At 42.7% G+C, this 24,994-nt stretch overlaps 1 pseudogene; it reads left to right on the forward strand.

Moving 5' to 3' along the window:
* The first annotated feature begins 311 nt into the window (after positions 1-311).
* Positions 312-23,631, forward strand: LOC136525852 (ribonuclease 3-like protein 3; annotated as a pseudogene).
* Positions 23,632-24,994: the final 1,363 nt, after the last annotated feature.

Genomic DNA, 24,994 nt, shown 5'->3' on the forward strand with positions numbered 1-24,994 from the left:
ATCAAGTTTCACCTTTGCCTTGAGCTTTTTATTTTTCTTTCTTCTTTTCCAAGTCCAAGCACTTGATCATCACCATGTCATCACCATTATCATGATATTTACCATTTGCTCCACACTTAGAATAGTGCTACCTATCTCATGATCACTTTGATAAACTAGGTTAGCACTTAGGGTTTCATCAATTCGCCAAAACCAAACTAGAGCTTTCAACCGCGCCCGCGCCCACGCCCGCCCTCTGCCACCGAGGAGACAATGAGCAGCCATCAATAATGGCGCCGCACATGTCGAGAGAGCACTAGCAGTGGCACACGATGTCTGAGGAAGTCCCACTGATGAGCGCCGAGGACGTGGCCGCCATCGAGGCCGTCCTTGGCTACGAGTTTGCCAACAAATCCCTTATCAAGCTCGTGCTCATGCATGGCTCCTGAAAGGTCCTTGTGTGGTTTTAGTAATTGAGTGACAACCTATATGAACTAATTGTGTTTATGTGAGATACACAGGTGATTAGACCACAGGTACATATGTGTGAGCAACATATGCCATGAAGGTGAAAATGGCTCAGAGATGTTGCAAAGCTCACACATGTGATGATGAAGGAGCTCATTGAACATGAGACATGACATTGAGTCATGTGGTCAAGGTGAAGAAGATCAAGACAAGACTTGGCTTGATAGACCGGTTGCAAGCGTGAAGGGCAAGTTGGAGGCTTTGGAGCGATGGACCGCGTGACGGTGAAGCTTGAGCAAGACTTGGCGCCGATGGACGAAGGCAAAGGTATAACCTAGGGTATTTCATTTCATCGGTCATAGGTGTGTAGAGAAGTTGATGACCGGGTTTATGATAGATGACCGTACTTATTTGCATATCGATCATCTAGTGCCACTCAAGTGGTCTAACTTTGCATCGTCGCTAGGATTGAGTGGCGTGGCAAGTTGAGTGGCTAATCCTTTGGAAAATGATTGTGAAAATGCTAACACACATACACATGGTGTTGTACACTTGGTGGTGTTGGCACATTTACAAAAGAGATCAAGTTAGAGTTGATGTGGATCAACTCAGCGATGGAACGGAGGCGAGAAAGGTTTGAAACTCCACCAGCGGAGTGTCCACCCGTAGAGTGCGGACAGTCCGACGGTGCCATCGGTGCCCTGTATAGAAAATATAGGTTTTCATAGTGTGCACCGGACACTGGTCACACAGTGACTAGACGCTAGGGTCCTGTGTCCGATCAGTGGCAGCAGTGAAGGCACAGGCATTGGTCTTCGACCGAACGTTGGGTCACTTTATGACTGGACGCTGGGTGGATGCATCTGGTCCCACTGATGTGGCAGCACAGAGAAGAGGAGAAATGACCAGACGCTAATGATGCGTCCGATCGTGACCGACCAGACGCGTCCGATCATGAATTTTCATCTCTGGAAGCTTACTGGAAGTGACCGAACGCTGGGGTCCTGCATCCGGTCACTTTGAGCAGTTGTGTTTGGTCATTACTTGACTGTTGAGATCAAGCGACTAAGGTTGAATGGAGGCGACACGTGGTGAGTATCCATTGACTGGACACCGAGGTCCTATGTCCGGTCAACCCGAAAAACGCCTAGTGAAGGGGTAACGTCTATTTTAGCCCATTGGGCTATAAATAGAAAGGGATCTTGGCCATGGCTAGAGCTGAGCACCTCGGGAACTTTGTGTCCATGTTTGAGAGTGCTTGGGAGCCCTCCATCTCACATATGCTTGATAGTGATCATTCGATTATGTGAGAGAGCGATTCTAGTGCGATTGCATCGTGAGGTTGCATCGAGTGGCACTAGGTGGTCGTCTTGCAAGCCAGTGGTGCTTGTTACTCTTGGAGGTTGCCACCTCCTAGATGGCTTGGTGGTGGTGTAACATTCTAATGGGCCAAAGTGGGCCCAATTTAATCCAGCCATGGGGCGGTGGTACTGTAGCAGAACATGGGACGGCTACTGTAGCATCCGACCTTCGGGTACTGTACGGCGAGCCCTGTTCATCAGAAAATGGTACGACCGAATTTGGTTGTACTGTTCACGGGTTACTGTAGCACCACGGAAAAAAAACTGCACAACCAGTTAGTACCATACTGGAAACTCTGAATTCGCCGGATCGACTTAAATACCAGGGCCAGGGACACATAGTAACCTTCGGTTAACCGTTTTGAACGAAGCGAGGACGAAAATTCAAGCGGGTTGCTACGCGGGTGGGACCACTCCTAGGAAGAGTGGGCCTGGGCCATGTATGTTGGGACTGGACGTTACATGTGGTCTCCGTCGAAGCCCGTAAGAAGCTTGTGCGGTGCTCTGAAGAAGAGCTTTGTGAGGGGCATTATGCTCGCCCTGCGAGAGCCGCGAAGAGCAACTCTAGTTGAGCGTGTCATTGACTACCCTCACTTTCAAGGTAGGTTCTTGTAGTGCCCGACGTGTGGGCTTGGCGGGTGATGCCAATTAGCCACCGAACCACCAAGTGAGCGGTCAACACAATGAGGACTAGTGTGTTGGCAAGCACGTGAACCTCAGGAGAAAAATCACCGTGTCAACTTTATTCTTTCCGTTGGTTTGCAATCCCCTTACACAAGCTTGTAACTACTTTCACATACATTGTGCTTGTGTAGCTGCTCTTGTAATTAGTTAGCATGTGTAGCTCACTAGTTACCTTCTTGCTTGTGTAGCATAAGAAGTAGCTCCCTTGCGTAGCTAATTTGGTTTGTGTAACCTTGTTAGTAATATTGCTTAGTTTGTGTAGCTAAGTATTTGCGCTGTCTAATTTAGCATTGGTTGCCTTGTTATTGAGCATTGCTTGTGAGCTTAGTTGGCTTTGTGTTTTTGCTTACTAGCATGTGTAGTAGCTTCCTAGTTGCTTAAAGTACTAGTGACATAGGTTTGTGTGACATTGCTCCTAGAATTGGATAGGTGAACTCTAGCTAGCCAGCACATTAGTTGCTTAATTAGGATTTTTGTAAGGTGCTAGAGAATATAGATAGAGATGTGTAGTCTTGGCTAGACCGATTGCTCTAATTTCGCACTTGTTTCAGTTAGGCGATGGGATTAATCATAGAGAGGACTATTCACCTCTCCTCTAGTTCGCCATTTGGACTTTACAAGTGGTATCAGAGCTAGGTTTCACATTTGTGGTCTTTACCGATGAAAGGATCAAGATGCCCAAGAGGGGGGTGAATTGGGCTAATTCTAAATTTATTTCAATAATTAAATCCTATTGTTAGCCCAATTAACCCCTTGTGCCTAGAAAGTGTTTCTAAAGTTATATCGCATAAAAAGTCTTGCAACCTAAGTTCAAATCCTACTCTAGCATGGCAATTCTATGAATGTAAGGACAAGTATTGAATTGTTCAAAGTAAATGCTCAAAGTAAATGCTGAAAGTAACGAAAGAAGGAGGAATGTAGCGATGTTTTGCCAAGGTATCGGAGAGTCGCCACTCCCCACTAGTCCTTGTTGGAGCACCCGCGCAAGGGTGTAGCTCCCCCTTGATCCGTGCAAGGATCAAGTGCTCTCTATGGGTTGATTCTTCGACACTCCATCGCGGTGAATCACTCACAACCGCTCACAACTTGAGTTGGGTCATCCACAAGCTCCGCCGGATGATCACCAAGCTCCCAATAACCACCAATCCATCTAGGTGATGGCGATCACCAAGAGTAACAAGCATAAACTCTCACTTGATCACAACAAGCCTAATGAGAAGGGTGGATGCACACTTTGCTACTCTTGATCTTTCTAATGAGGGCTCTCTTTGGGATTCTCAAATCTCAATCACCTCACTAGGACCTTTCTCTTCTTGACACTCTCAAAGGTGTTTCTTAGCTGTTAAAATTAGCAAAAGTCCCCCCACACACGAGTGGAGGAAGTATTTATAACATGGGCTGAAAACGAACCATTATGTGCCTCTGCGGGGTGACCGGACGCTCTGATCATGTTGACCGGACGCGCCGGTCAGTTCACCCCAAACTCCAGTGTTTAAAGTGTGATCGGACACTGGCCAGTGTCCGGTCAGCACTGACCGGATGCATCTGGTCGTGAATTTCCCTCTCTGGAACCTTACTGGAGACGACCGAACGCTGGCCCTTAGCGTCCGGTCACTTCACCTCTCAGCGTCCGGTCATTTCAAGATAACTTCACCTTGATCAAATGAACTGACCAGAATCTGTGCCAGTGTCCGGTCAATATTTGACCCTCCATTCACTTCCAACTTTCGAACATACGTGAATGAAGTTTGCTCCAATAGATCTAAGGGCTTTTTAGGAGCTACCTAGTGCTAGGTTTAGCAAGTGTGCACCACACCTAACTCACTAGACTCACCTAGGTCAAGCTACCCGTCCATACCCTATTTAATAGTATGACCAAAGGAGAAACAAAGTCCTAAACTATTCTAAGTGTCTCTTCAACTCCAATCGACACTTAGAACTAGTCCATCCTTAACCTTGTCGTCCATCCTTTGAAAACCAAAACGATTTCCATTGTAGGGGCATGACCACCATGATAACCCAATCGATCTCCATTACCATGACCTAATTTAATTGCCTCTGCAAAACACACATTAGTCATAGTAATCGTGTATTGTCATTAATCCACTGAAACCCAACTAGGGGCCTAGATGTTTTTAATCTCCTCCTTTTTGATGATTGATGACAATACTACCTCGAGTATATGAAAGAGTTGAGGTTTTTGATATGCTTGGTTCATATAAGCTTTTGACAATAAGAACAAAAGAGTTAGGCAAGCTTATATGAACCAAGCCAACATGATGTACTCAAGAGATATGACAATAAGCATGAGTACAAGTAATAAAGCTCATTTGCATCAGAGTGAAACGTGGAAGCAAAGCAACTAAGCATAGCACAAGTGATATGACATATAAATAATTCAAAGTAGAGAGCACACATATCATATATCATGATTACGTAGATATCACTATCACATAGATATAGTTTGATGCATAAAAGTAAACACACGAATGCATAATAGTGTATCACACATAAAAACCAAATATAATAGATAGTCAAATAGGTAAACTAAGCTCCCCCTAAGTCGCTCCCCCTAAGTCTAGCATACTCGATCCCTCTCCCCCATTGGTGTCAAACACCAAAACCTAAGGATCGGTCGGCGGGGCTGCAGTGGATGAGTCGGGCGCTGAGGTACGAGGAGCAAGTTGGAACTGAGTGCCATCATCATCTAAACTAGAGCTCTAAGCTGTCTGACCCTATGTAGCTAGAAGCGACACTGAAGCGGTCTGGGTCAGATCAACAACTGGACCTACTGTAGACTATGCAGGTATGACTAGAGCAGCTGGCTCTGATGATGCCACTGAGGAAGGGAGCGTCTCTGTAGTTCCGATAATAGGTGCAACTATAGAAGGACCTAGGACATGCAAATATGGTAGAGTAGGCTGCCTTGTCAACTCACTAAAAATCGCTCCAAGACTCCTAGAGACTGAAGTGTCTGGCACTAGTACCGAGGAAGTCTGAGCCGGTGTGAAGCCCATCTGGAGAGGTGTGAACTGTGGGGCTAACACGGGCGAAGCAAACCACTGGGACACCTGCTCTGTAGGTGAAGCAAACTGTGTTGGTGGCTGTCCCTGACTCTAAAGCCCACTAGGCTGTAACGCTGGAGTCATAGAAGTGGTGGTAGTCTGACCAAGCTAGGGTGAAGGCTATGACAGTGGAACCCCAATAGCTGTCACTACATGCTACATAAATCTAAGGAGCTGCTGCTGATGCATGGCCTGCTGCTGTCGCTGAAACTCATCCTATCGAGTCTAGAACTATGCAAAAGTAGCAGCGGTCTCCTAAGCCTAGCGAGCCTGATCCTGCCTTATCCGCTCAAGTATGGCAAGTAGAGTGGGTCTGTCTATGGTGTAGATGGAGCTGAACTGGAGCTACTGGCCTCATGATCATGTCATTGAGGAGGCATCTAAGGGATATCATGGTAGTCCTCATCGGAGTTGTCGCTGGGGTCATTCTCGACCATCCCCTCATGCTGAGCATCAAGCTGCTCCTCCTCTATAGCTGCTATGCCCCTGATAGTATCATCCTGCTGGGTTGTAGTCTCTGGCACCTCTAGACGACGACGCGGCTGGCTAGGTGCACTCGGTGTACTATGACGAATCATCTAAGTCAGGTTATATGTAGGAAACTCTATAGTAGCACCACTATACTTAGCTAGCATCTCAGGTGGCCTCACTATAACTGCCCTATGAATAAAAAATGTGATCCAGTGAGCATAGGGCAACTAATGATGACCCATGAACCCCTCTACAATAGTATCCTCCATCTCTGATAGAAGGAGATCCCAAATATCAAACACTATCTACTGCATTAGACAGCTCAGTAACCATAACTATATGCGAGTCAAGCCCTCACGATAACCCATCCTCGGAAGCAGTGTCCTCCTCATAATGGCATCAAGCACTCTAGCAGTGGGAGTGAGATCACTGGGTGTCCTACTAGACCCCTCATTGAATGGCTCTGTGAAGCAGTGGTAGACTGGATCTATAGGGGGCACCATACCACCATGAGGGCGTCTGGGGGTGCTGTCTGTCCGTAGCAAACCTCATGTAGCTTGACGGGCTACTCTTGAAGCCTAAGTATCTCTCTGACCCTAGTGCTCATCAGCCTATAATCTCTGCCACTGAAAGTAAAGTGTATGAATCTATGCTGTGGGTCAATCTAGAGAGAAGCATAGAACTGATGGACCCAAGATGGAACATATAAGCCTGTCCATCCAAGTAAATCTGTCAGCCCTAGCAGGTAAGATAGGTAGGGGTGAATGTGCTCTCCAGCTGCTGCAACAATGGTCTCAATGTTACACACCCTCTGAGATCTAAATACAACCCCACTGTTAAGATATGCATTATAGAAATCTTCCTACAAAGATGTGTAGAAACCCTTTGAAGCACGCTCATCCCGCCTCGGCAGAAACCACTGCTCAAAACCCACAAATCTGAGCTGCTGAACCTGCTTGGTCGTGGCAGCCCTCAAATCTAAGTGGGTCACTAGAGGAGGACCCTGTGGTCTAGGTGGTGGATGTGAACCCCTCCACTATGTCTCTGACCTCAGAGTGACTAGCATACGAGTACGACCAGAGTGGTAAAGTTGTGGCTAAGGTGCCTGCTCTGTCTCCATGGACTGCTCTCCCTCCTAAGTCTGCACTACTGGCTGTGGCTCCTGCTATGACCCCCCCTGAGACTGACTCTCATCCAAGATAACTCGCTATCCTGCAACCATGATAGTCCTAGCTGGACCACCATGATGGCGCTCAACCTACTCTAGTGCGACCCTTGTAGATGGAGAGAGCTGATCTATGATCTAGACTCCACTCCTAGCACCTCCTGCCTCTGCACGCTCTGCTGCTGCTGCAACTATGGCTGCTCTAGCTGTATCTGCATCTGGATACTTCCACTTCTTTATTGCAAGCTTCTTCATTGCCTTGCCTTTTGGATCTGCAGGCAGGCGAGGCGGGTGTCTCGGATCCTCATCACCGAGACCACCTCCAACATTCTTGACCCAAACCATCTGATGGATCTGAAAAGAACAACTACCGCTGATGAAGATCAACTGCCACTTTTGAGGCTTGGCCTCGATCTGTACTCGTGATCTTGGCCTCGTGACTAACAACTACAAATAGGACCACAATGGCACTGACTCGCTGACGAACCGGCGAATCGACGAGAAGAGAAGCGAATTAGGGAACCACTAGGTCGACAACTGGAGATTAGGGTTTGCTGGTCGATGAGGAATGGTGACAGGGACTCCAGTGCTGAAACAGAGCAGGGAGGCGGTGCTGGCATGGGAGCAGTGCTAGGGAAATGGTGGCGCGGCGGCTCTAGCAGCAGCGTCGTGAGTGGCGGTGTGGGGATGCAGCGGCGGCGCTAGCGGTGGCACGCGGCAGTGCAGGCACGGCATAGGGAGCGGCGGCGCGGGCGCGGTGGCTCGAGCATGATGTAGCGTGGGCGCGCGAAGGCGCGGCGTAGCGGCGGCGTGGCTAGAGCAGCGGCGCATGGAAGCAGCGGCGGCGTGGGTTAGGGCATGGGCTTGGCACGGCGCTGTGTTATATGGGGTCCCCCGTGGAACCAAAAAGGAAACGAGATAAGAGTTTGAGTCCCGCACATTTTCTACTGCCCGGACGCTCCGGTGGCAGCGACCGGACGCTGCCACCTAGTGTCTGGTTGATTCCAGAGAGGTCCAAAACCCCTGGAATCATGACCGAACGCGTCCGGTGAACATCGACCGGACGCAGCCAGAGTCCGGTGCAAGCTGCCTTCATCATCTTTGATCGACCGGACGCTGGATCACCATCTGACCGGACGCTGGGAGAACACTGTTTCAGCGTCCGGTCACTCCTTCGCAGCAGATTCACCTCCTGTGAACTGACTGGACGCTGGACATAAGAGTTCAGTGCAGCGTCTGATCACTCTTTTTGCAGCAAATCTTCAAAGTCCTTCGTGCTGCCTGTTCTTAATCAAGTCCTAACTCCAATAAGATCTAAATAAACACTAATTGGGACTGATATGAGTGACCTCTCTCAAACCCTCAAGTTTTTCAAAATATTTTGCCTTAGGCTATAATTCTTTTTAGGAAAATAGGCAATAAGAGGGCAATTGAAGATAAACGACAAAACAACATTCAAGCATATGCAATGCAATACTTGAAAGTAAATCTAGTTGCTTGTCAAGTTTGATCCAAGGTTAAGCTTCTTCATACGCTTTACGGTGGTTATCTTAACCATGTTAGACAAGCCCTATATGCATTACCAAAAATTAAATATGTTGTATATTACAATGCAATGCAAGGGACAACACAAGCTCAATTGTTAGTGAAGTTACTAAAATCAAGAACATTGAGCTCATTCCACAATTGACAAAAAGTCGCCTCATCTAGCGGTTTAGTGAAGATATCCGTCAATTGATCCTCGGTCCTTACACCTTCTAATGATATATCATTTTTAGCAACAAGATCTCTAAGAAAGTGATGACGGATATCTATGTGCTTGGTGCGAGAGTGTTGAACCGGATTATTTGTAAGTTTTACCGCACTTTTATTATCGCACAAAAGAGGTACTTTTTCTAGAACTACACCATAGTCTAGCAAAGTTTGTTTTATATAAAGAATTTGTGCACAATAAGCACCCGCGGCAATATATTCCGCTTCGGCGGTGGACAAAGCCACACTATTTTGTTTCTTGGAGGACCAAGACACAAGTGATCTACCAAGCAAATGGCACCCTCTGGATGTGCTTTTTCTATCAACTTTGCAACCGGCATAATCCGAATCAGAATAGCCAACTAGTTCAAATATAGCTCCTTTGGGATACCAAAGGCCAATGCTTGGTGTGTGCTTGAGATACCTAAAGATTCTTTTAATGGCTATCAAATGAGTTTTCTTAGGATTAGCTTGAAATCTAGCATACATATACACACTAAACATGATGTCGGGCCTAGATACGGTTAAATATAACAAGCTACCAATCATAGAGCGGTAGATAGTTTGATCAACCATGTTACCTCCCTCATCTAGGTCGAGATGTCCATTAGTTGGCATTGGTGTCTTGATTGGCTTACATTCATCCATCTTGAATCTCTTAAGAAGATCATTTGTATATTTCTCTTAAGAGATGAAAATTCCTTCTCTCATTTGCTTGACTTGAAAACCAAGAAAGAATGTAAGCTCTCTAATCATTGATATCTCTAACTCATTTGACATCAATTCACCAAACTCTTTGCAAGAATCTTCATTTGATGATCCAAAGATGATATCATCAATATAGACTTGACAAATGAAGATGTGCCCATCAAGCTTCTTAGTGAATAGTGTGGTGTCAACCTTCCTGATGGTGAAGCCCTTCTCAATGAGGAAGTCCCGAAGGCGCTCATACCAAGCTCTTGGGGCTTGCTTAAGCTCATATAATGTCTTGGACAACCTATAAACATGATTATGATATCTAGGGTCTTCAAATCCGGAAGGTTGATCAACATAGACTAGTTCATTAATAAAGCCATTTAAAATGCACTTTTCATATCTATTTGATATAGTTTCATTTCATGATGTGATGCATATGCAAGGAGGATACGAATGGCTTCGAGTCTTGCAACCGGTGCAAAGGTCCCTCCAAAATCCAAACCTTCAACTTGAGAGAACCCCTTTGCAACTAGTCTTTCCTTGTTCCTCACAACTACACCTTGATCATCTTGCTTATTGCGGAACACCCACTTTGTTCCAATGACTCTTGCACCTTTTGGTCGCTCTTCAAGAGTCCAAACTTCATTGCGGGTGAAGTTGTTCAATTCTTCATGCATGGTATTTATCCAATCCGGATCTTGAAGAGCTTCTTCTACCTTGATAGGCTCATAGCAAGAGACAAAAGAGTGATGAGCAATCAATGAAGCAAGTTTTTGTGAGCGAGTCATTACACCCTTTGATGGACTCCCTATGATGAGATCTTGTGGATGATCTTGTAGTAGTGGTGTATTTCTTCTATTGACCACTTGAGGAGGAGGTTGTGGAGTATCAACATCTTGTGCTTGTACCACCATTTGATCATGGGAGATATGAGTATCTTTATTTTCTACTCTTCCATCTTTATCACCATCTTGTAGTGCACTTGATGAATAAGGTGGATCAATCACTTGTACATCATCTTTAGGCTTGATGTCTCCAACCGACATGTTCTTCATAGCCTCCCTCAATGGTTCATCACCTACATCATCAAGATTCTCATGTGCTCCTTGGGAGCCGTTAGATTCATCAAATTCTACATCATATGTTTCTTCAACCAAACCGGTGGCATGATTAAATACTCTATATGCTTTAGACTTTGATGAGTAACCAATAAGAAAACCAATATCACAACATCTTTGAAACTTCCCTAGGTGTTGCCGCTTCTTGTAGATGTAGCATTTGCAACCAAACACCCTAAAGAAGGAGACGTCCGGCTTCTTCCCATTGAGCAACTCATAAGGTGTCTTGCCAAGAAACTTTTGAAGGAATATGCGGTTGGATGCATAGCATGCGGTGTTGATAGCTTCCACCCATAGAGCTTCGGGGGTGTTGTACTCATCTAGTATTGTTCTTGCAAGAGTGATCAATGTCCAGTTCTTTCTCTTAACTATACCATTTTGTTGAGGAGTATATGTTGCGGAGACCTCATGCTTGATTCCAACTTCATCACAATAGGCTTCTATGTTTGTGTTGTCAAATTCCTTCCTATTATCATTTCTAATCTTCTTGAGCTTCACTTCAAATTCATTTTGTGCTCTCTTGGCAAACTTCTTGAAGCAAGATGTAACTTCGGATTTATCATGAAGGAAGAATACCCATGTATATCTTGAATAGTCATCTACAATCACAAGAAAATAAAGATTTCCTCCCAAACTCTTGTATGTTGTTGGTCCAAATAAATCCATGTGAAGGAGTTCTAGCACTCTTGTGGTTGACATGAAAGCTTTGGTTGGATGAGTATTTGCAACTTGCTTGCCGGCTTGACATGCACTACAAAGCTTGTCCTTCTCAAACTTCACGTCCTTCAACCCTCTCACCAAATCATTCTTTATTAGCTTCTTGAGTGAGCTCATTCCAATATGAGCAAGTCTTCTATGCCATAGCTAGCCAAGTGTTGTTTTGGTGAATAGGCAAGTCTTCAAATTTGCATCTTCGGAGGTGAAATCCACTAGATATAGGTTGTTGTATCTAAATCCTTTGAATATCACTTAATCATCATCCTTCTTAGATACAACAACTTCCTTCTCAGTGAACAAGCATTGGAAGCCAAGATCACACAATTGTCCAACGAATAGCAAGTTGAAGCTCAATGAAGCAACATATAGTACATTTGAGATAGAATGATCATTTGATATTGCTACTTTGCCTAATCCTTTAACCTTGCCCTTTGAGTTATCTCCAAATGTGATTTTTTCTTGTCCATCTACTTCTTCATCTAGTGAGGTGAACATACGAGGATCACCGATCATATATTGTGTGCAACCACTATCAATAACCCAATAACTTCCACCGGTCTTGTAGTTCACCTACACACAAGAGATCAAGCTTTAGGAACCCAAACTTGTTGAGGGCTCTTCACCTTCTCAACAAGTGACTTTGCAACCCAAATTTTCTTAGGCCTATTCTTGTTTGGAGGTCCTAAGAACATGACTTTCATCTTTCCACTAGAATCCTTTCTAAGCATGTAGTGAGCATTGAAAGCAAAAGGTCTAGCATGCTTGGGCAAGGGTTGTGGTGGTGGAGTTTGGCACTCATGGGCAAAGTGACCTTCTTGTCCATACTCAAAACATCTCTTTAGCTTTGGCTTTAACTTGTGTTGTTGTTGAGCTTGAGCCTTCTTCTCTTGGTTTGCTAAATACCCAATGCCACTTCTATCCATCTTCATGACAGTGTTCATAAGTAGCTCACTTTGTAAATACTTGCCTCTTGTAAACTTGCTCAATCTAATCTTGAGATGCTCTTTTTCCAATTTGAGCTTCTTGTTTTCTTCCTTGAGAGCATCATTATTTTTCTCTTCCTTGAGCTTCTTGTTCTCTTCTTTGAGCTTCTCATTCTCAAGGATCAAGTCACCATCATGATCAAGAGTTTCTTGCATAATAGTGTTGTGGCTTTTGATCTCTTCAAGATCTTTCTTGAGCTTTTCATTGTCATTCTTGAGCTTGACAAACTCATCATAATCATCGGCCTCAACCACTTGCTTGCCCTTGCTACTAGAACTTTGCTCAATGCTCTCAATGATCAAATCATTACATGATGTAGCTATATCAATCTTAACAACATCGTTAGTAGCATCATGTGGCTTATTGGATAAGAATTCTTGAGCAATAACAAGATTATCATGATTGATCTTTAGAGTTGTATATTCTTCTTTTAGCTTGTTATGGCTAGTGATGAGCTCATTGTGTATCCTCTCAAGTTTATCATGTTTATCTCTAAGCTCTTTCTTAGAAGATTTGAGCTCCTTGAGTTTGGATGATATAGCATCATTTGCTTCTCTAAGCTCAATACTAGCCTTTTTGGCCATATCATATTTTGCTAAAAGTGAATCATTCTTAGCTTCTAGCTTTTCATTCTTAGCTCTAGTCTTTATAATGATCTTAGTGTATTGTTTTAGCAATCTAGCAAGATCATCATAAGAAGGTGATTCATATTCATCATCATCACTATCACTATCATCATTATTAGCATGTTCATCACCACTACTATCATCATCATTTGATACCTTGCGTTCACCCTTGGCCATAAGCCATAGGTGTGTAGAGGATGATGGCGGTGGTGGCGGTGAAGATGATGAAGAGTCAATAACAATTGCGGCCACCTTCTCGTTGTCACCATCATCATCGGATGAGCCACTAGAAGAATCAATGTCCGTGAGCCAATCACCGACGATGTATGCCTTTCCACTCTTCTTCTTCTTCTTGTGGAAGTCTTTCTTCTTGCCATCTCTCTTCTTGTATGGCTTGTTTTTCTTCTTCTCATCTTCTTCTTCATTACTTGAGTCATCTTTCTTGCCCTTGTACTTGTTCTTGAACTTATCTTTCTTGGGCTTGGTGCATTGGTGTGCTAGATGACCAAGTTCTCCACAATTGTAGCAATCTATCTTGGAGATTGGCTTTCTTCTAGAGCTAGTGAAGAACTTCTTCTTCTTGCCATCGAACTTGATGACACTCTTGTTGAGCTTCTTTAGCATCTTGGTGGTTTTTCTCACCGTGAGAGCAAGACTTGCATCATCCACTTCATCATCACTTGAGCTCTCATACTCAAGTCTTGCTTTGCCCTTCTCTTGGCTAGCTTTGAATGCTAAGTCCTTTTCTTTCTTCTTTATAGAGGATGAGCCATCTTGAAGTGTGATGTGCATATACATCTCATAAGCATTGATCTTTCCCAATATTTGTGTCGGTGTAGCGGTGGAAAGATCACCTTGATGAAGCATGGTCACAATATGCCCATATTTCTTAATGGGGAGGACACTCAAGATCTTTCTTACAACATCGGATGGTTGAATTTAAGTGAGTCCAATCCCATTGACTTCCTCTACAAGAACATTCAAGCGTGAATACATTTCATTAGCACATTCTTTAGGAAGCATCTCAAAAGAGTTAAGCTTTTTCATGACAAGATGATAGCGTTCCTCACGCTCACTCTTTGTTCCCTCGTGGAGCACACAAACATCCGACCATAGTTCCTCATGTTGATTCATATGATGAGCTTGTGAGTAGACTTGCTAGCATGACCATATCTTTAGAAAATGAGAAAGCTAAAACCAAGAAATAAAAAAAACTCTTTTATAAAGAACACATGTGAACAACAAAAACATCTACTTTATGTTACTACTTGTTCACATGAGGAGCTAAAATTGGCTCATGAGGAACTTAGTGTTGCTCATGATAACCTAGTACAAGACCATGCTTTTCTCACTAAGGAGCTTTCCAATGGAAAAACTAAAACTAGTGAGAGCTCATCACATGGGTCAATTGATCAATCACATATTGTTGCTAACCCTTGTAATATAGGCAAGAAGCATGTATCCACCTCTAGTGATAATTTATTAGAAATGCCATGTTCTTCACAATTAGATGCTTATTCTAATTCTATGTCTTATGAGACTAACCTTTTGAAGGAGAACAATGAGCTCAATGAACAAGTGAAGAAATTGAGCAACAAGTTAGAGAGGTGCTACAACTCTCAAGTCACCTTTGAGCATATGTTGAAGACTCAAAGAAACTTTAGTGATAAGAGTGGCGTCGGCTTCAAGACTAGCAAAGTCAATCATCAAGAAAGCCACAATGACATAAGTGGCATTGGCTTCAACAAGAGCAATATCAAGGGTAAAAGATGGGGCAAGAGAAGATATGAAAGAGAGATGAAGAAGCAAGAATAAGAGAAGCTCTCTCATTTCATGTGCTTCAAGTGCCATGAAGTGGGATATCTTGCAAATGGTTGCCCCAATGAAAAAAGCTCAAGTTGAAGAAAGAAGAAAAGAGGCTAAGGCATGTTAAGTGCTTCAAGTGCTGCACATGGGGTCATCTCACCTCTATGTGCCCAACCAAACAATTGGTGAAGCAACTAGAAGAGCCTCAACTAAAGCAACAAGTTGAGCAAGAGAAGACACCCTAAGAGCAAATCAAGATGAATCATGAAGATGGTGGTGATTTGGTGATAAAGAAGAAGAAAACTAGAAGGGGTGGAAAAGCTAGAGAAAGAGTAATGCGTCCAAGGATGAATCAAGATGCAAAGCAAGTGAGCAAGAACAAAGAAGAAAAAATGGAGAAGATTGCTCACATGAGATGCTATAGTTGTGACACATTGGGCCACCTAGCTTTGGGTTGTCCAAACAAGCTTGAGAAGAAGGCTCAAGCAAACAAGGAGAAACAAGGCAATGAGAAGCACAACATAAGCAAGGAAGAAAAGGCTCAAACAAAGAGAAAGTGTTACTCATACCGCAAAAGGGGACATGGCGCATTCATGTCCCCTAGGTAACACTCCTAAGCCTATTTCAATTGATGATGATTCTATGCTTAGGAAAGATGGTAATGGTACCTCTATGGTTGCTATTGCAAAACATCCCGCTACTCATACTAAGGCATTGCCTAAATATGTTGCTCCTAACTTGAGAGGACCCAAAATTGTTTGGGTACCATCAAAAAGTGGATGATTGTTTGTAGGTACCATCAGCATTGGAGGCTTGATTCAATTGATTTCATATTGATCATCATATGTTGAGTCGAGATATGAAGCCTAGTGCATATCCAAACCCAATGCCATGATAATTGTGTGAAGTCCAAATGAGTTACATCATACAAGTGCTATAATTAAAGTGGTTGATGATTCATTGGATATATTTGATGGCTTGCAAATAATTGAGTTGAAGCTTGCTAGTTGAATGATCATAAGCTAACCAAGGTATATCTCTTGTTGATCATTTCATTTGGGTGCATATGAGTTGATTGAATTGGATAAGTATGCAATATTGCTTGCTATAAGATGTTTGAATGGATAAATTGATTAGTAATCAAGTTTGGATTAATTTGTGTTGGATAAGTTCATAATATGACATATAGTAAGTGGATTGAATGAATTTATGTCTTGTGAAAGTATTCAAACAAGTTGGTTTCAAGTTTGATTCATACTTGATGAAGTATAGCTCAAGTGATTGAGATCTGTCCTATATTAAAAATCTGAGCTAGTTGTGATCTTAGCCATGTTTGAGTGATCCAAACTTATTGGATTGGCATAAAAATTGGTACACATGCTCTAGACTTATGGTATAAAATGTTGTACAAATTTCATAAGAATTGGATAAGAAATACTTCCGTTTTGGAGTGGATCTTGTTAGCTATAGTGCAGCAGTTTTTAGCATGTAGCAGTGGTGGAATAATTGAAATCTAGTAGTAATCTAGAAGTCAAATAAAGCTCAAATTCTTACATCTGCTAGATAACTTAGTGAAGCACATCTCTACCAAATTTCGTGGCATTTGGATTTGTACTTTCGGAGATATGCATTTTTCTTTGAAGAGTACAAAATCAGCCAGAAAAGTGATAAATGCTGGATTGATCTAGAGTCACTTTGATTGAAAGGTCCTCAAGTTGGAAACATGTTTATAAGTAATTGAGGCACCTAAGTTTGATATTAAGATGATCTTTAAGCATGACAAGTAAAGAGTACAAGGCCATTTGATTGTGGAGTGTACTTTGCACACATTCGGTACTCAAATTGGAAGATCAAGATCAAACTCAAGATGAAGATGAAGTTTAAGTTCTAGTGACTATTGAAGATCATTTGGTAGAAACAAAAGTATTTAAACAAGTAGAAAGAAAATGATCTAAAGAAGGAAACAAGGTTACTCATCAAGTTAAGTTCATCACTTGGATTAATCAATCAAGTCATTTCAAGTGAGTGTCAAGAATGGTTCTTGGAGAGAGGTTACTTCTCCCTAGTGAAGGGGCTCACCATCTATGTGTAGGTAAACCAAGTATGGTACTTGAAAGGCTAACATGGAAGTGGTGATCTGAGAAACATTTAAGATGCGTAGTTGAAGCAATCAAAAGGGTTGATCAAGAAAAGCAAGCAACACCTAAAAAGAGAGCTAATCATGATATTTCGAGTGGTATTCTCACATTGATGCTCTCATGCAAGCATTGATCAAAAGATGAAGCAAGTCAACCACAACAAGAAAGTGTACTTGATCATAAGTGGTATTCATTTCATATGGGTGAAGAATAGAATTCAAAATGGTATATATTGGTCTTCACCAAGCTTATAATTAGACTTCACATTGCTATTGGAGTAATGAATTGGAATCTATGTGACTATCCTCTACTCCAACATAGCAAAGGGAGCATTGTAATGTGCATGATCATTTCATCCCTTACTAGTATGCAGTTAGTGCATATAGTACATGCTTCATAGGATCATGCATAACAAATAAAAGTTTTAAAATTCATAGCCTACCACTATTGCTTGAATGATTACTTGATCTAGTGGTTAGTATATGAATTTGTTCATGAGCTAAGTAAACCCAAGTACTTGATTTAATTTGGATTGCCAACAAGTGACAAGGACAACATTGGTAAGATAACCCTTGCAAGAGGTGTGAAGAAGCTTGTCATTGGTTCAAACTGAACTTAGAAGCTTAGGCAAATCAATTTAGTTCAAGTCAACCATAGAAGCTCATGATAGTGATAAGAGTACAAGTACAAGACAACAATATAAATGGATATCTAGTTTGTTTGTTTAAAGTGGTATCTAGACTCAAGTATTTCATCAAGAATCTACAAGTGATGTCTAGATCAACTCACAAGTGATATCCTATAAGTGGTACTCATAAAGATAGAAAATGTTCAAGAAATGTTTTTATTGATAAATCCAATAAGTGGTCATCAAATGAAGAATGCATCCCTCACCTACAAGAGTTCAAGTGTATCAAATGGATGACCCATGCTATCACATAGGGGGAGGTGTCCCACAAATTGATATCAAGATCAAAGATCCTATGTGTGGTATCTCAAGAAGTCCTACACAAGATACAAGTGGCACAAGTTACAAGTGGTATCTACAAGTGGTGTCGTTCCAACAATCAAGTGATGTCCATAAAAATGCAAGATTCAAGCCTCAACCATCTACCCCAAATGCATACCTTTGCATCAATGAGAAGCACACATTTTATGGAAATTGATGACAAAGGGAGAGAGATTGTACAAAGATATGAAAGCTTTGAGATTGAGATTGTACAAGGGAGAGATATAATATATGAAAGCTTTGAGAGAAATTGAGACAAAGAAGTAGAGGTGGGACATGGACATGGACAAAGAGGGAGCAACATTGAAGAAAAGAGATGGATCAAAATTCTTAGACAAGAGAAGCACACAAGTAGGGGGAGCAAGCTCATGAACTTTGATTGATTGCATTTGATATGTGCATATTTATGTGCTTGCTTGCATTGCATAAGTTCTTAAATTCAATATGCATGCTTGTGTGATGTATGCTAGTTATAGAATTTGATTGATGAAATGAAAACTAGCATGCATAGGATGATAGCTAGACATTTGGTATGCTTTTCAAGTAATGCTAATACCTTGCTTTTAATGTTGATCTCACGAGGTATCTAGTGTTTTTTATTTCTAAGTGTTATCTAGCTAACCATGGTGCTAAGGATGAACTTAAAGGTGCAACTCCGATTGGTATCACACTTTAAAGGTTTACTCTATACATCTTAGCATCATTTGGTAGTAATTACTCTCCCACAATTACAATCTATGCATATGTGCGAACTTCAAACTAAACACTCTAGCACATATGTAGGGGAAGCTAATACTACCATTTCGGGTTTGTGGTACTTGTCCAAAATCATTTACACATAGTAAAATTGCTTGGGCAAGCAACATGAATCCAAAAGAGCTTAATTTTCATATCTTTGTAGAGTTGTCATCAATTACCAAAAAGGGGGAGATTGAAAGGTCCTTGTGTGGTTTTGGTAATTGAGTGACAACCTAGGTGGACTAATTGGGTTTATGTGAGATACACATGTGATTAGTCCACAGGTACATGTGTGTGAGCAACATATGCCATGAAGGTAAAAATGGCTCAGAGATGTTTCAAAGCTCACACATGTGATGATGAAGGAGCTCATTGAACATGAGACATGACATTAAGTCATGTGGTTAAGGTGGAGAAGATCAAGACAAGACTTGACTTGATAGACCGTTTGCAAGCGTGAAGGGCAAGTCAAAGGCTTTGGAGGGATGGACCACGTAGCGGTGAAGCTTGAGCAAGACTTGGCGCCAATGAATGAAGGCAACAGTGAAAAGCATGTGAAGTCAAGATCGATGAACCAATATGATCACGTGATGATATAAAGTGGATCATATCATTGTTGATCATGTTGGTGCATGTGTTGCATCGACATTAGAGGAGATGGAATGGAATGCACAAGGCAAAGGTATAACCTAGGATATTTCATTTCACTGGTCATAGGTGTGTAGAGAAGTTGATGACCGGGTTTAGGATAGATGGCCATACTATCAAGAGGGGCAAACTTATTTACATATCAGTCATCTAGTGCCACTTGAGTGATCTAACTTTGCATCATCGCTAGGATTGAGTGGCGTGGCAAGTTGAGTGGCTAATCATTTGGAAAATGATTGTGAAAATGCTAACACACATATACATAGTGGTGTACACTTGGTGGTGTTGGCACATTTACAAAGGAGATGAAGTTGGAGTTGATGTGGATCAACTCGGTGATGGAACGGAGACGAGAAAGGTTCAAAACTTCACCGACGGAGTGTCCGCCCGTAGAGTGCGGATAGTCCGACGGTGCCATCGGCGCCCTGTATAGAAAAGACAGGTTTTCATAGTGTGCACTGGACGCTGGTTACACAGTGACCGGACGCTAGGGTCCTACGTCTTGTTAGTGGCAGCAGTGAAGGTGTAGGCGTCGATCTTCGACCGAACGCTAGGTCACTTCATCACTGGATGTTGGGTGGCTGCATCCGGTCCCACTGATATGGCAGCACAGAGAAGAGAAGAAATGACTAGACGCTGATGTTGCGTTCGATCGTGACTGACCGGACGCGTCCGGTCACGAATTTTCATCTCTGGAAGCTTACTGGAAGTGACCGGACGCTGGGGTCCTACATCTGGTCACTTTGAGCAGCTGCGTCCGGTCATCACTTGACCGTTGAGATCAAGCGACTGAGGTTGAACGGAGGTGGCACATGGCGAGCATCCATTGACCGGACGCTGAGGTCCTGCGTCCGGTCGATATGACTGACGCGTCCGGTCAACCCGAAAAACGTCCAGTGAAGAGGTAATGGCTATTTTAGCCCGTGGGGCTATAAATAGAAGGGGTGCTCAGCCATGGCTGGAGCTAAGCACCTCGGGGGACTTTGTGTCCATGCTTGAGAGTGCTTGGGAGCCCTTCATCTCACATATGCTTGATAGTGATCATTGATTGTGTGAGAGAGCGATTCTAGTGCGATTGCATCATGAGGTTGCATCGAGTGGCACTAGGTGGTCGTCTTGCAAGCTGATGGTGCTTGTTACTCTTGGAGGTTGCCACCTCCTAGATGGCTTGATTGTGGTCTCTGTCGAAGCCCGCAAGAAGCTTGTGCGGTGCTCCGGAGAAGAGTTTTGTTAGGGGCATTGTGCTCGCCCTGTGGGAGCCGTGAAGAGCAACTCTAGTTAAGCGTGTCATTGAGCTACCCTCACTTTTGGGGTAGGTTCTTGCGGTGCCCGACGTGCAGGCTTGACGGGTGATGCCAATTATCCGCCGAACCACCAAGTGAGCGGTCGACGTGTTGGCAAGCACGTGAACCTCGGGAGAAAAATCACCGTGTCAACTTTGTTCTTCCCGTTGGTTTACAATCCCCTTACACAAGCTTGTAATTACTTTCACATACATTGTGCTTGTGTAGTTGCTATTGTAATTAGTTAGGTTGTGTAGCTCACTAATTACCTTCTTGCTTATATAGCATAAGAAGTAGCTCCCTTGCGTGGCTAATTTGGTTTGTGTAACCTTGTTAGTCATATTGCTTAGTTTATGTAGCTAAGTATTTGCGCTCTCTAATTTAGCATTGGTTGTCTTGTTATTGAGCATTGCTAGTGAGCTTAGTTGGCTTTATGCTTTTGCTTACTAGCATGTGTAGAAGCTCTCTCGTTGCTTAAAGTACTAGTGACATAGGTTTGTGTGACCTTGCTCCTAGAATTAGATAGGTGAACTCTAGCTAGCCCGGTATCTTAGTTGCTTAATTAGGATCTTTGCAAGGTGCTAGAAAACATAGATAGAGGGGTGTGGTTTTGGCTATACCGATTGCTCTAATTCCGCACTTGTTTTAGTTAGCCGACGAGATTAATCTTAGAAAGGACTATTCACCCCATGTAATCCGTCGTCTCGACCTTACAGCTCCTTCTACTCCCCTGCCGCCTCGGTGACACCTAGGAGCGCCTTGAGTACCTCGGCGACGGCGTCCTCACCTGCCTCATGTCGCGGGAGGTCTTCCGCATCTACTGCACCCTCCCGCTCACCAGGCTCTGCGCCGCTAACGTTGACCGGAGAAGCTCGCACGTGTCACCGTCCACTGCGGCCTCCACCGCTTCCTCCGCCACAAGGCACCCAAACTCCAAGACCAGGTTCAGTTGTATACCCAAACTCCAACAACAGCTTCTACACTAACTTTAGGCTGTGTTTAGTTCGCGAAATTTGGGAATTTGACTACTGTAGCATTTTCGTTTTTATTTGGCAATTAGTGTTCAATCATGAACTAATTAGGCTCAAAACGTTCGTCTCACGATTTTCAACCAAACTGTGCAATTAGTTTTTTTGTCTACATTTAATGCTCCATGCACGTATCGTAAGATTCGATGTGATGGCTACTGTATCACTTTTTAGGAAACTTTTTGAGAACTAAACGTAGCCTTATTGTCCGCCGCTACCTGTGTGGTGTTATTGCCTTGGGATAGATGTTTGTGGAAAGCGACAACCAATTCATCCGGCCCCTTGTAGCTTCTTGGAGAGGATCAATTTTGTCCCTTTGCCTGCTGATTCTTGATAATATCTATACTGGACTTAAGAATTGCAATTCAATTGGCAAACGGATTCGGGGATTGGTAATCAGGGTCATGACAGTAATATCTTTTTGTGTATTGGAATTCTCCTAGGCGCAGTTCAGATAACGGATGGCATGTGCTGTCCTTATTGGCTGGGTTTCTGGGCCCTGGGTAGGATCTCCTACCATTACTTTCCGCTGAAAGGAGAGAATCTTTTGGTTTCCACCTTTTCCTCTGTTCCAGTATCTTTTGGCATCAGACTTGGCATATTTTTAGGAGAGGTGATGCTAATCGAATAAGATCTGGTGCCAAACTTAATCATTTATATATAGCAGCTATACAAATTTCAAGCAAAGCTCCCATGCACCAGGCTGAATGAACTTGGCGTTGCCCTTATTTTTAAGAAAGATTTTTTTTAACGAGATTATTTTTAAGAACATGTTAAGCCAAGATTTACACTCTTTTCGGGTGCTTTAATAAACCGGCTTATCAGCCATGGTACAGTGTTTTTCTCTCTCAACAAATCAGCCGTATAAATCAGCACAAGCGGCTTATAGACCAGCCGAACAGAGCATTAGTCCTGTATGCCCCACCCCTTCCTTTATCCATATTAGCATCATTAAGAGAGGGATTGCGGTCAGACACTCAGACAAATGTTCCTGTGTGTTTCTTGTGCTAATAGTAATATACTAATTAGTGCTAGTCTTCTCCATTAAAGCAATAAACTTCATGATTTCATCTGGCAAATTAATTTTTTACAGGATTCTCGCTTGACAATTCATCTTTGTAGATGTGGGCTCATCAAGTTGTTTATGCATTGTAGTGCTAAATGCTTCAACTTTTAATGCAACATAAATATTAAAGATGGGTACCAAGTTCTTACCATGAAAAAATTAACCTGTCTTGTGTCTTTTCTTGTCCCTGATACAAATATTTGTAAGCTATGCACATGGACAAAGGTAAAAAATAATCAACTTGATCTTATCCAAACGTAAACATGGTGTTGGATAATCCAAACTTAAACATGGTGTTGGATGGCCTATATTCTACCTCAGTACCCTCGCCACTTCCCGCTTCTGTGTCTCCAGATCTGTTTTTTCATAGAAGAAAAATGGACTATTGGATCCTCCTAAAGTTTTGTGTGATATTGTGGAATCTCTTATTGGTGCCATATACTGGAACTCCAACTTCGACCAAGAGGAGGTTTGGCGGGTATACATTTCTCTGAGAAACCTTAATCATTGCTTTTGCGTCAACACTTTGCTGATATTTAAGTTATTTTGCTGATATTTAAGTTTCTCATGTTAGGTCTTTCGAACTTTGGCTGATCCACTTATTGGCTTAGAGACATTAGGAAAGCACCCTGTAACCGAGCTTTTTGAGTTTTGCCAAAAGACTCGGCGAGGGGTGAAATTTGTGAAAGATGAATGGAATAAGAGTGTGAAGGTTGAGGTGTTGGTTGATGGTGAGCTGGTTGCAAGTGCTACTTATGGTCAAAAGAAGGAGATAGCTCAGAATCGTCAAAAGTTGGATTGGAGGCTTCGAAAGATGATATTTGAATAGCCAATCAACTCTTATTTCTAATAGATCGAACGGCACAAAGAGTCTCCCACTAAGAGTTATGACAATTTGGAGTTTTCTAAAAAAAACATTTTGTCGTCTTTTTTTTTTTGCAATCCTCGCGTATCACCGTGACGGTCTGCCCACACAGTAAACGTAGGCTATCCATGTTTCAAAAAAAACGTAGGCTATCCAACATGTGATTGTAGAAGGACATGACAACAATAACTTAATTGTTGAATAATTAGGCAATTTTCAAATTAATATCAAAATATAAATCATGACAATATCATAAATTAGCATGTAGAACCCTAACATACTAGTTAGATTGGGCAACATTAGCAACGACATAACGAAGATCATCATGATTAACATAGCAGACAAACGGCGGCAATAGATTGAATCGCGTGGTGTGTACCTTTCGTTTGCAAGGGAGGACAGATTGAATCACGTGGTGTGTACCTTTCGTTTGCAAGGGAAGATAGCGTTACCGGTGATGGAGATGGTGGTGGTGGTGCAAAGTCGTCGATGGGCAGTGGAGGAAGAGCTCAGAGCAACTAACGACGAATACCCGAGATGTAGCACCACCTGTCTTGGATGGATGTAATACAACTTATCATAGAAGTTGGGACCATTCGCGCGAAAGAGCACCGGTGCATGATTCACAAGGATAAGGATTCCAGAGACCTGCTCTTTCGATTGCCGGTGCACACAGACGGTCGGGATGGAGAGATTACGGCGATAGGACAGCAGCAGGAAGAGGAAAATACTAATTGACTATCTTAGGATTTTTCAAACTGGAACTCTCAATAGTAGTTTTTGGCGTGTCTTTTTCTAGGAGGATCGGTACAAATATATAGAGAGGAGAACCCCCTACCTCCACATCAACTAGCAATATGGTACTAATTGATGTTGCACCTTCCACTTTTACTCATTGGCTTAAACATTAAAGCCCATTAAGGAACACAGGTACTGGTCCTTTCACATTTATTAGAATTTCTGCATATGAATTTAGGGAAATTATCCATATAAATTCTAACAGTATCATGGCTGACTAATCCTTGGGCACTTTACTTTCGCAATTGCCATCTGCATAGCTGTATACAGGCTCCTTAATTGTTGATGCACTCACATTTTACTCATGTGACAACCAATCTTTTCATAGGAACATGTCCAATAAATAAGCAGGGTGCTCGGTGCTCAGGCTGGGTATTCAGTTTTAACCGAAAATTCGGTTTGGCTTCTTCGGTTTTAAAAAACTTTGGTTCTAGCATCCAGTGACTGATCGGTTTGTCACAAAACATAAAACCGACAAGATCGGTTTCGGTTTTTACGGTTTGGTTTCCGGTTGAAACCGCACATGGAC

This window comes from Miscanthus floridulus, chromosome 19, assembly GCF_019320115.1.
Source record: "Miscanthus floridulus cultivar M001 chromosome 19, ASM1932011v1, whole genome shotgun sequence".
Lineage (NCBI taxonomy): Eukaryota > Viridiplantae > Streptophyta > Magnoliopsida > Poales > Poaceae > Miscanthus > Miscanthus floridulus.